At 36.7% G+C, this 10,087-nt stretch overlaps 1 long non-coding RNA gene across 2 annotated transcripts; it reads right to left on the minus strand.

The window, feature by feature from the left end:
* Nucleotides 1-1,203: 1,203 nt before the first annotated feature.
* Nucleotides 1,204-9,621, minus strand: LOC127548495 (uncharacterized). 2 transcript variants are annotated; one of them, XR_007950406.1, is made up of 3 exons: nt 9,158-9,621; nt 6,466-6,706; nt 1,204-5,371 (listed from the first exon to the last, which is right to left on the minus strand). It is a non-coding gene; the product is annotated as an uncharacterized LOC127548495 (long non-coding RNA). The 2 variants fall into 2 exon arrangements; XR_007950407.1 differs by lacking the exon at nt 9,158-9,621 and adding an exon at nt 7,793-8,721.
* Between the last annotated feature and the right edge of the window lie 466 nt (nt 9,622-10,087).

Here is a 10,087-nt window from a genome sequence, read left to right on the forward strand (position 1 = left end):
TGCTGCTATTAACATATTAACCCACTATATTTACTCAGTCCTTCAGTAAAAGGAGATGCATTTTCAGAGCTTTCATTTATTAAGGCATCTCTACATTTGTGCTCATATTTGTATTAGCTACAAGATGATAGATTTCTCCAAATATTTAAACTCACCTGACCTTCCAAATAACAACATCCACTGGGAAATTATTGAACATCTGTGTGAGTCTTTTTGGGCAGAATTAAATTTTTGATGTGCTATATAATTGGGTCAGTGCCTTGGAAATGCATTTTGGTCATTATGAATGCTCTAATAAAGTAGTGTACTTCACTAAAAATTGGCAATGGTTCCCAGACTGAGAAAGCTTCTAGGAAATGACTTTCCACATGCATCTGATCATCTAATAAAGTACAAGAAGATAGAGGGGATCTGCTGAAAGATTTTTGTTGAAGTGCTCAATAAAACACATAATTTTGGTACTTAGGAGTGCTAAATCCTATTATCTACAGAGGTAAGATTATTCAGTATCTTGAGTAACAACTGAGAAATTCAAGGAATGAGAGTTTCTTCCTTTTTTAATGCCATTTTCAGCAAATAGCTGTTTTTTTCTTTTGATTCAGAAATATATAACTACATAAGATGAATGGTAAGCAATAGAGAAGCAGTCTTTGGTTCATGGAATGAAGGGATTTCCAAGATAAATCAAGAAAAAACAAAACAATGAACTGCTTCATTGTGAAGTTTCCATCAAAGAATATTTTAGCCATGTTTTAATGATCCTTTGTCCAGGATATTGGAGAAAGGATAAACTGAGGAAAGTCTTTCACTTGGACTTGATGATAATTACGGTTTCCTTCATCTCTAAGATTCTATTATTCTACAAAGTATAGAATGGGTAGATAAATAATTATTCTTACAAATGACTTCCAGAAACTTATATAGACTGAAAGGTAAATTAAACAGAAATAGAAAAAACCAATATACACAATAATTATAATTATGAAAATGCAAAGAATAACAGAAAGAAATTGAAGATTGTAATGACCAGAGTTGGCCATGGAGCAGAGTTGAAAAATGCATCTCCATCCTCTCTTTGCAATGATGGTATACTATCAGTGTGAAAAATCTTCATATACTGTCAGATATAATTGATAGTTTTGTTTAATTTTTTTCTTCCCTTTCTTTAAAAAAAATCTTTATTAGAATATATAGCTCACTAAGTAAGAAGGGGGAGAAGAATTTATTTGGAAATAATGATGCGAAACCAGAAGGTATTAATAGAAACACAATTTGAAATAACAAAAACATATGAACCTCAAGCTATCATTTTTTACTTTGTAAAATAAAAAAAAAAGTAGTTTACTCAGTAGAATTAGGTTATCCTTCCACAAAGATTCCAAAGAGATTCCAACTCAAGGACAAGCTATAACCAAGAACATATATAGTCATGACCATATTGGTAGAAAAGAATGGGAACAGCAATGGGATTACCAAAATGGAAAAAAAAATTAAGAAACTATGATCTTTGGAGAAATTACAAAATACATAGAAGAGAACAAAATGAAAGTCTTTAAGAAACAAACACACAGGACAGATACAAAAATAACATACTGAGTTTATGATGTTATTAAAAATAAAAGCAAGCTGTTCATCACACATATTTACACCATCATGTATAATTCTCCTGCTATTCAATTTTGTATACAGTCATGCTCTTCTTATTTGGTATCAGTTTAGTTCAGAATCAAAACAAAAATAAAAAGAAGAAAATTCTATCACCAAAAAAAATATTTCCTTGTTCTGAATTCTTAATTCACTGGTCTATTGCAAGCAGGTAAGCAGATTGCAATGGAACTGGAATTTACTCTTTTTGTGTGTCATGGAACCCTTTGGTCATCTGATGAGTCTGAATTCCCTCTTATAACACTGTTTTCAAGTGAAAAACAAAATGCAAAGTGAGAGAAGTGATTGTTAGTAACTAATGATTTGGGGAGATTTAGCGTCCCTACTATCTTCCCCTCCCTTTTTAAAGTCCCCATATCAAAAGTTCAGTTTTAGAAGGAATTGCTGATAATGAGATTGGAATAGACTTCTTAAAAAATCTTGTTCAGATTCTACCAGGTAGGGAATTCCATTGTTTTCTGCTTAGATTTGAGTAGGGATAAATTATTTGAACAGATTGCCCAAGTTTGAATAACTTAGAAATAAATAACATTACCAAAGTTCACTGGAATAGGTCCTGCCCTTCACTGTAATATTCATTTTATCTCATTACTTATTAATTATGAGAGTTGATTGTCACCCTCTGGAACAACCACTTCTCCAACCCCCACCTAAGCCTTGAGCTCACCATCATGATGGTTTTTTGTCTATATGAATGCTAATGACCTATTTTATTAAAATGTTGGGATTATTAATAAAATGGCTATCCAGAAATTGTGTTTCTGGAACTTTTAACAAGACACAGAGGATTACAAAGAAAACCTTATATATCAAAATATGGTATTCAAAATACTTTTTAAAAAGTTCATGAACTCCCTAAAATCTTTCCATTAATCCATGGATTCTTTGACTGTTTGTGGAGCCCATGGACTAGAGGGAAATTAAAACTTAGAATACATTTTAAGAAATAAGTTCTTCTGAACTCTGTCTCTCTTTATTGGCCTCTGGAATACGTAACAGGTGATGTGTTTTGACATCAGAAAACTACTGGTTGACTTTGCATAGCTCATCTCAGCTAACCTTCATATAATAGATTTGAATCCCACTTTCCCTGGAACCAGACACACATGACTTTATCACTCTGGGACTTACTACCATAGTCTATAAAATGAATAGGTTGGAATAGATGAACCCTAAGGTCTCTTCTTGCTTTAAATCACTAGGCTTCATTTAATGATATGCATACTACCTATCTGACAAAGTTGTTTTTCAAGGAAAGTGTTCTATAAATATTTTGTTATTATTGAGTCAAGTTAGCAAGTAATTGTTAAACTTTTATTATGTGCCAGCCATTCTGCTAGGAGAGACAAAAAGATGGTCCCTGCTCCCAAGAAGCTCACAATTTAACGGGGGAGACAGCATGAAAAATACGAATAAGTAGACATAATAAATTGGAGATAATCAACAGAGAGGAAATATTAGCATTAAAGGAATCAGGAAATATTTTTACAGATGGTGGGCTTTTAGCTGGGATATGAAAGAAACCAGAGAAGCCAAAGTTGGAGACAAGGAAGTAGAAAATTCCAGTAAAATGCCAGAAGTGGGGAAGCTAGATGGAACAATAGATAGAACACCAACCTTGGAGTCAGGAAGACCTGACTTCAAATCTGGCCTCAGACACTTACTAGCTGTGTGACCCTGGGCAAGTCACTTAACCCTGTTAACCTTAATTTATTCCTTATCTGTAAAATGAGCTGGAGAAGGAAATAGCAAACCTCTTCTGTAGAAAACTCCAAATGGGGTCTTGAAGAGTCAGACTGACTGAACAACATATGTCCCAGACATGATCTCATTTGATAATTGTTTTTTTTTTTAAATAATTATAACTTTTTATTAACAGAATCCATACCTGGGTAATTTTTTTTACAATATTATCTCCTGTACTCACTTCTGTTCCAACTTTTCCCCTCCCTTCTTCCACCCTCTCCCCCAGAGGGCAAGCAGTTCTATACATGTTAAATATGTCACAGTATATCCTAGATACAATATATGTGTGCAGTACCAAACAGTTCTCTTGTTACAGGAAGAATTGGATTCAAAAGGTAAAAATAATCCAGGAAGAAAAACAAAAATGCAAACAGTTTGCATCCATTTCTCAGTGTTCTTTCTTTGGGTGTAGCTGCTTCTGTCCATCATTGATCAATTGAAACTGAGTTAGATCTTCTTTTTATCGAAGAAATCCACTTCCAACAGAATACATCCTCGTACAGTGTTGTTGTTGAAGTATATATAATAATCTCCTGGTTCTGCTCATTTCACTCAGCAACAGTTCATGTAAGTCTCTCCAAGCCTCTCCATATTCATCCTGCTGGTCATTTCTTATAGAACAATAATATTCCATAACATTCATATACCACAATTTACCAACCGTTCTCCAGTGATGGGTATCTATTCATTTTCCCACTTCTAGCCACTACAAACAAGGCTGCCACAAACATTTTGGCACATACAGGTCCCTTTCCCTTCTTTAGTATCTTTTTGGGGTATAAGCTCAGTAGTAGCACTGCTGGATCAAAGGATATGCACAGTTTGATAATTTTTTGGGCGTAATTCCAGATTGCTCTCCAGAATGGTTGGATTCATGCACAACTCCACCAATAATGCATCACTGTCCCAGTTTTCCTGCATCCCCTCCAACATTCATCATTATTTTTTTCCTGTCAGCCAGTCTGACAAGTGTGTAGTGGTATCTCAGAGTTGTCTTAATTTGAATTTCTCTGATCAATAATGACTTGGAGCATCTTTTCATATGGCTAGAAATAGTTTCAATTTCATCATCTGAAAATTGTCTGTTTATATCCTTCGAGATAATTGTTATTGAAGAGAAAGAAGTAGCTAGTGTGGTCCTCTATTTGGCAAAATAATTTACAGGGCAGAGTGGCACAGTGGATAGAGTGATAAACCTGGAATCAGGAATATGCATCTTTCTAAGTTCAAATCTGACCTCAGACTCTTACTAGCTATGTGACACCAAGCTAGTCACTTAACTGTTTGCTTCCTTTTCTTCATCTGTAAAATGAGCTGGAGAAAGAAATGTCAGTGTCTTTGCCATGAAAACCCCAAATGAGGTCACAAAAAATCAGACATGACTGAAATGATGAAACAATAACAACAACAACAGGTAAGGAAAGAGTGAGGATTTGGGAAGAAAAGATAATGAGTTTAATTTTGGATATTGTGAGTTTAAAATTTCTATAGGACATCCAATTCAAGGTTGGCCCATTAGGCAATTGGACATATAAGTTTGGAGCTTAGGAGAGAGTTTACATTGAATAAGGGGTATAAGTTATATTTAGCTAAGACTATACCTCTGTTGTGAGGGCTACTCAGTTCTTTTCAAGGCTGCTTTCTATCTTTGGGGTTCACCTAATTGTGGCTCCAAGAAGTTGAGGTTGCCCCAGCCCAATAAAATTATCTGGCCAGATGAACTAAACCATGTTTGAAGGTAACTGAGGGGTCTCAAACCTTTCAGTGAGTTAAAAGGTGTATTCCCCTGGTAGAATGGCTAAATAAGAACAAGTTGTTCCAATGGCCATGAAAGTGGCAGAAACAAGCATTGTGATGTGTTCAGAGCCTAGTTAGACATCAAAGATTCCAAGGTCACCAGCTGTTTCCCAAACCATGGTCAATTGCCTTGATTTCATTTTTTCATTGGACTTTGATGACTCTAGAAGAGAGAGACAGATAACTTTATGCAAGTCTGCTTCAATTAAATCCAATTTATTTGCAAATCAAAAGACATCACCTATACTATTTTACCATTTTTAGCTATCTCAAAGTCCTGTGACAAAGTGGCAAAACAGCAGGTGCAGATACAGTGGGAGCTGTAGTCACAACTATACCCACTGACAGCGTAGGTCACAGGGCTGTTTCCTCACTAGAAGCAGTAGTGGGATTTGGCAGCTCCCTGGGTGTCTGAGCAGCTTTTTAAGGACTACACTGTTTACCTCCTAGTATGAGGAAAAAGTGCTCTAAAAATTGTCCGCTTCACCCAATCTTAGCCTGCTTATGGTAGCAAGAGGGGAACCCACCCTGCAGTCTACACATAAAAAAGCACACAAACTTTTGCATAGATGATTCCACTCACTATTGGTACATGGAATGTGCACACACTAATGAACTATATGAAATCCAGTAGATCCAAAAGACGAGTAGCTTTTGTTGTGAGAGGACTCAGCAGGTCCTCTCACAATCATGCAAATAGCAGTTCTGCTATTTGGCAAATGAAGACCAGCTTATCAAAGTTGGAGCTGGATACATGGTTTTCTGAAGTGGCTACAGTGAAGGTGAGTGCCATGAAGCTGGCAAAGGTTTTGCAAAGAAAACTAATCTGTTCAAAAGCTCCTGTACCTCTCCAAAGGAGTAAATGCCGGCCTCATGACAATGTGATTTTCACTTGTGGGAAAGCACCATGCAACCCTCGTCAGTGCCTATGTTCCCACAATGATGAATCCTGATGGGGTCAAAGAAAATTTTTTTGAAGATTTGGAGACCTCATCATCAATCTGCCAAAAGGACAAGTTTATAATCTTATATTTAATACAAGAGAAGGCACAGACATGACAGTTCCTTGGGAGAAATAGAGTCAGAAAAATCAAAAGCTTGTGCATCCCACAACCTTATCACCAACACTGTCTTCCATCTATTTAAACATAATAAAACTTTGTGGACACATCCTCACAGCAAACATTGACATTACTAGAATTTGTCATTGTAAGAAGAAACAGACAGAAATGGAATGTTGTTAATAAGTTCACTTACTTTAGCAGTATACTTCCCAGGGATGTACACCCAGATGATGAGGTTGATTCACATGCCAGAGCTAGTGCGGTGTGGGGAAGGTTCCAAAGAAAATATAGAAAATAAGACCAAAATCATGGTCAACAGCTATTGTGCTGACTTCATCCTTGTGTACCTCTGAAACCTTCACAGTTAACCAGTGTCATGCCAGGAAACTGAAACACTTGCATCTGAATTGTCTTAGGGAGATTCTGAAGATCATCTAGAAATATAAGATATTGATCGCTGAGGTTTTTCTTGAGTTATACTGCCAAGTATTCAAACTCTAATGCAGAGAGCACGGCTCTGAGTAACGGAATACGTTCAAATGCCAAATATATTATGAAAAATAATTCTTTTACAGAAAACACACAAGGCAAGCACTCACATGGAGGCCAGAAGAAACAATACGAGGATAAAGCTGAAGAGCTTTGTAAATGATTTGTGACAGGGAGATTATCAGGAGACCACCTGGCGTGGTATGCCCACATGACAGAAGAATGAACAAGAAGAATTATTCGTAGTAGCTCAAAGGAAAGGTGAGATGCACACTCCAAATATTCATGCGGACTCTGTGCCCAACCTGTAGGAGAATCTTCCAAGCTTGTATTGGTCTGGTCAGTTATAGTTGGACACACTGTATCTTGATTCCAACATAGTAATTTAATTTTGGTGCTCTTTAAGCACAAAGCATAACCAAGGTTAAGTAAGGAAATTTGAGAATTATCGACTTAGAGATGATAACGGAATTCATGGGAGCTCATGGAATCATGACGTGAAATAGGATAGAGGGAGTAAAGGGCCCAGTTTAGAGCCATGGGGACACACCCCACTACTGGACATGAGTTAGATAAAGATCCAGTAAAGACAACTGAGCACAAGTTTGTTTGGTCATAAAAATAGGAGGGAATCAAGAGAGAGAAACATCACAGAAAGTCAGATAGCAAAGAAATACCAAGGAGAAGAGAAGGCAAAGGCTGCAAAGAGGTCAAAAGGATGGAGATCATTATTATTGCTGTTATTAGAGCTTTGCAGTGAAGTGAAGTGAAGTGAATTTACACACACGCGCACGCGCACACACACACACACAGTGCCAAACGTGGCCAAGAATGAGCAGTCAATGAGACACTATCAGATACTACTTAGGATCATAATTGTTGGAATTATAGCTACCAACAAAAAGCTCATGATGGAGGCTTACAGTCTTTACTTCATTGTAACTACAACACCATTACCATAACCAGAAAAATAAATGAAATTCCAGGACAAGAAGTAAAAGCAGTCACATTATGTTGTTACTAAAGGATACCTTGGGGCTTCTTGTTCCCCCTGCCCCTTTCTCTTCTCATTGAAGGATTCCTGTTAAGGCCACTAGATGTCATCATGGATACAGGGGTCAGGTTGGAATCAGGCCTAAGGGAGCCCAAAGCCTAGCTTAGCCACTGTGATCCCAAGCGTTGCACTTCTGGAGAAGTCATAACCTCTCTCGGTCTATTTTCTGTAAAATAGGGATAACAGCACCTACTTCACACCATTGTTGTACGCAGCAGATGAAACAACATATGCAAAGTCTTAAAACACCATGTAAAAGTCTGCTCTTATTATTGACTTTGAGTTCTTACATTAAAAATATAGAATAGAAAATAAAGAGAGCATATATGAAGTTAGGAGAACGGTGAAAGGCAAAGACAAACACTCCAAGGAAGTGGAGGTGACCATAGTCTAGTGACCACACTCCCATTGGGCAGGGTCTCTTAGCCTGAAGAGATCTTTGATAGGAACATAGTTTTTTTTTGCCTTAAACTTACCAGGGAAAGGTAAGTGTAAGTGTAATTTATGCAATAAAATATTAAAAGAAAATAAAAGATCTAGAATTAGTGGCTTTCCACATACCTTTCAGGAATTCTCTTCCATGTGTTTATATCTCATTTCCCATGACTACATTTGTTTCCCTCTTCTGGCAATGACCTCATGTCTCAGATCTATTTGTCCATGGCCTCCCCCATTCAGACTTAATTATCTTGTCTCTAATTCCCTCAATTCAACATCCTTATCCTAGAGAAGATGAGGTTAATTTGAAGCCTCACTAATACAACGAAAAGTTTTCATGCAGAGGGACATTTAACTCCCTTTCTGATGAATAAAAAATATTTCAATGTGTGTTCAGCTCGCTCTAGGTTACCCTGGCTCATTGCTAGCCATCCCCTGAGACTATTTACAACAAACAAGCACACACACACACACACACACACACACACACACACACACACACACACTCCTCTTAATACCACCCTTAAACACTGGAGTAATAATATATTCCCAATAGGACAGCTTAAATAATAGGGCTTGAAGTCAGGAAGATTCATTTGTGTGTGGACAAGTCACTTAACCTTGTTTGCTTCAGTTTCCTCCTCTGGAAACGGAGCTAGAGAAGGAAATGGCAAATAACTTCAGTATCTTTGCCAATTAAACTCCAGATGAGGTCACAAAAAGTCAGATATAATCGAAATAACTGAACAACAATATGTCCCTGATACCCACAGAGATTGAGATCTTCAAAAAAGAGTGGAGAAATTAAGGAGAGGGAAAAGTTTGCTTCCCCAATATCCCTGCATTATCCCACATATAAGAGAGAATCAAACTGATTATTCTATATTCCTGCCCTTCACAATACCTTTTTAGATCCATGTTATTTTTGATTAAATTTCTCAAAGTTCTGAGATATGCCTTGTTAGGTGAAATGAATTCTTTTTTCTTTCCAGATAGTGAATATTCCTTTGTCAGGACTGATTTCTCTTCTGTTGACAAAAAAGAGATAAAAAGCATCCTGTGACAAATTTCTCTGAAATTTCTTCCCACTTGTGTTGCTGGACCTTAGAATCTAGATTCTTTTCTTGCTGGAATTCAGTATTCTTTTGCTCTCCAGTGAAAAAATGGAAATAGAAAATAAGAAAATGAAGAAGCTGGCCACCATTAAAAAAATCACATACAGAGTAGTTGAAACAGCCAAAGCAAGCCATAGGTCTAAGATGCAAGTGGCCAGCTTAACCAGCATGTCTGCCTTCAACTGCAGTTTTGATTTTCCTCCTCCATCCTGACACAGGACTCAGACATGCAGCCTGCGCAGTTTGTAGTTGTGTTTTCTTCAAGTGTCAGAAGAAAAATATTCTGAAATATGCCAAAGTATGTTGTAACCCTCCGGGAGAGAATGACTCATCATGCTAGAGATGGTGGTATAGCAACTCTCTTGATTTCCCAACTTGTACAAAATAACATCTAAAGTTAATGCTCGAGATATGAGATGTTGCAACATGAAAAACACACTATTGGGAAAGAAGCCAAGATTTTGTTTCATGCAGGAAATTTCATTTTGTCTTACTCGGATTATGATCTCTTAGGGCATTAGCATGAAGTTATTGTAGCCATATAAAATTTTGGTTTATTTTACAGAGGAGACTTTTACAATAGGAGATATATTTTAGCAGAAGAATTTAAAATCAAATAAGATAAGTTAAATTAAAGTAGATAAGGTAAAGTTAAATTAGTAGGTGTTATATAAATACTTATTCCTCCTATTAATGTATTCTGAGAAGTCTGGTATATT

Source organism: Antechinus flavipes, chromosome 2 (assembly GCF_016432865.1).
Source record: "Antechinus flavipes isolate AdamAnt ecotype Samford, QLD, Australia chromosome 2, AdamAnt_v2, whole genome shotgun sequence".
NCBI classification, from domain to species: Eukaryota; Metazoa; Chordata; class Mammalia; order Dasyuromorphia; family Dasyuridae; genus Antechinus; species Antechinus flavipes.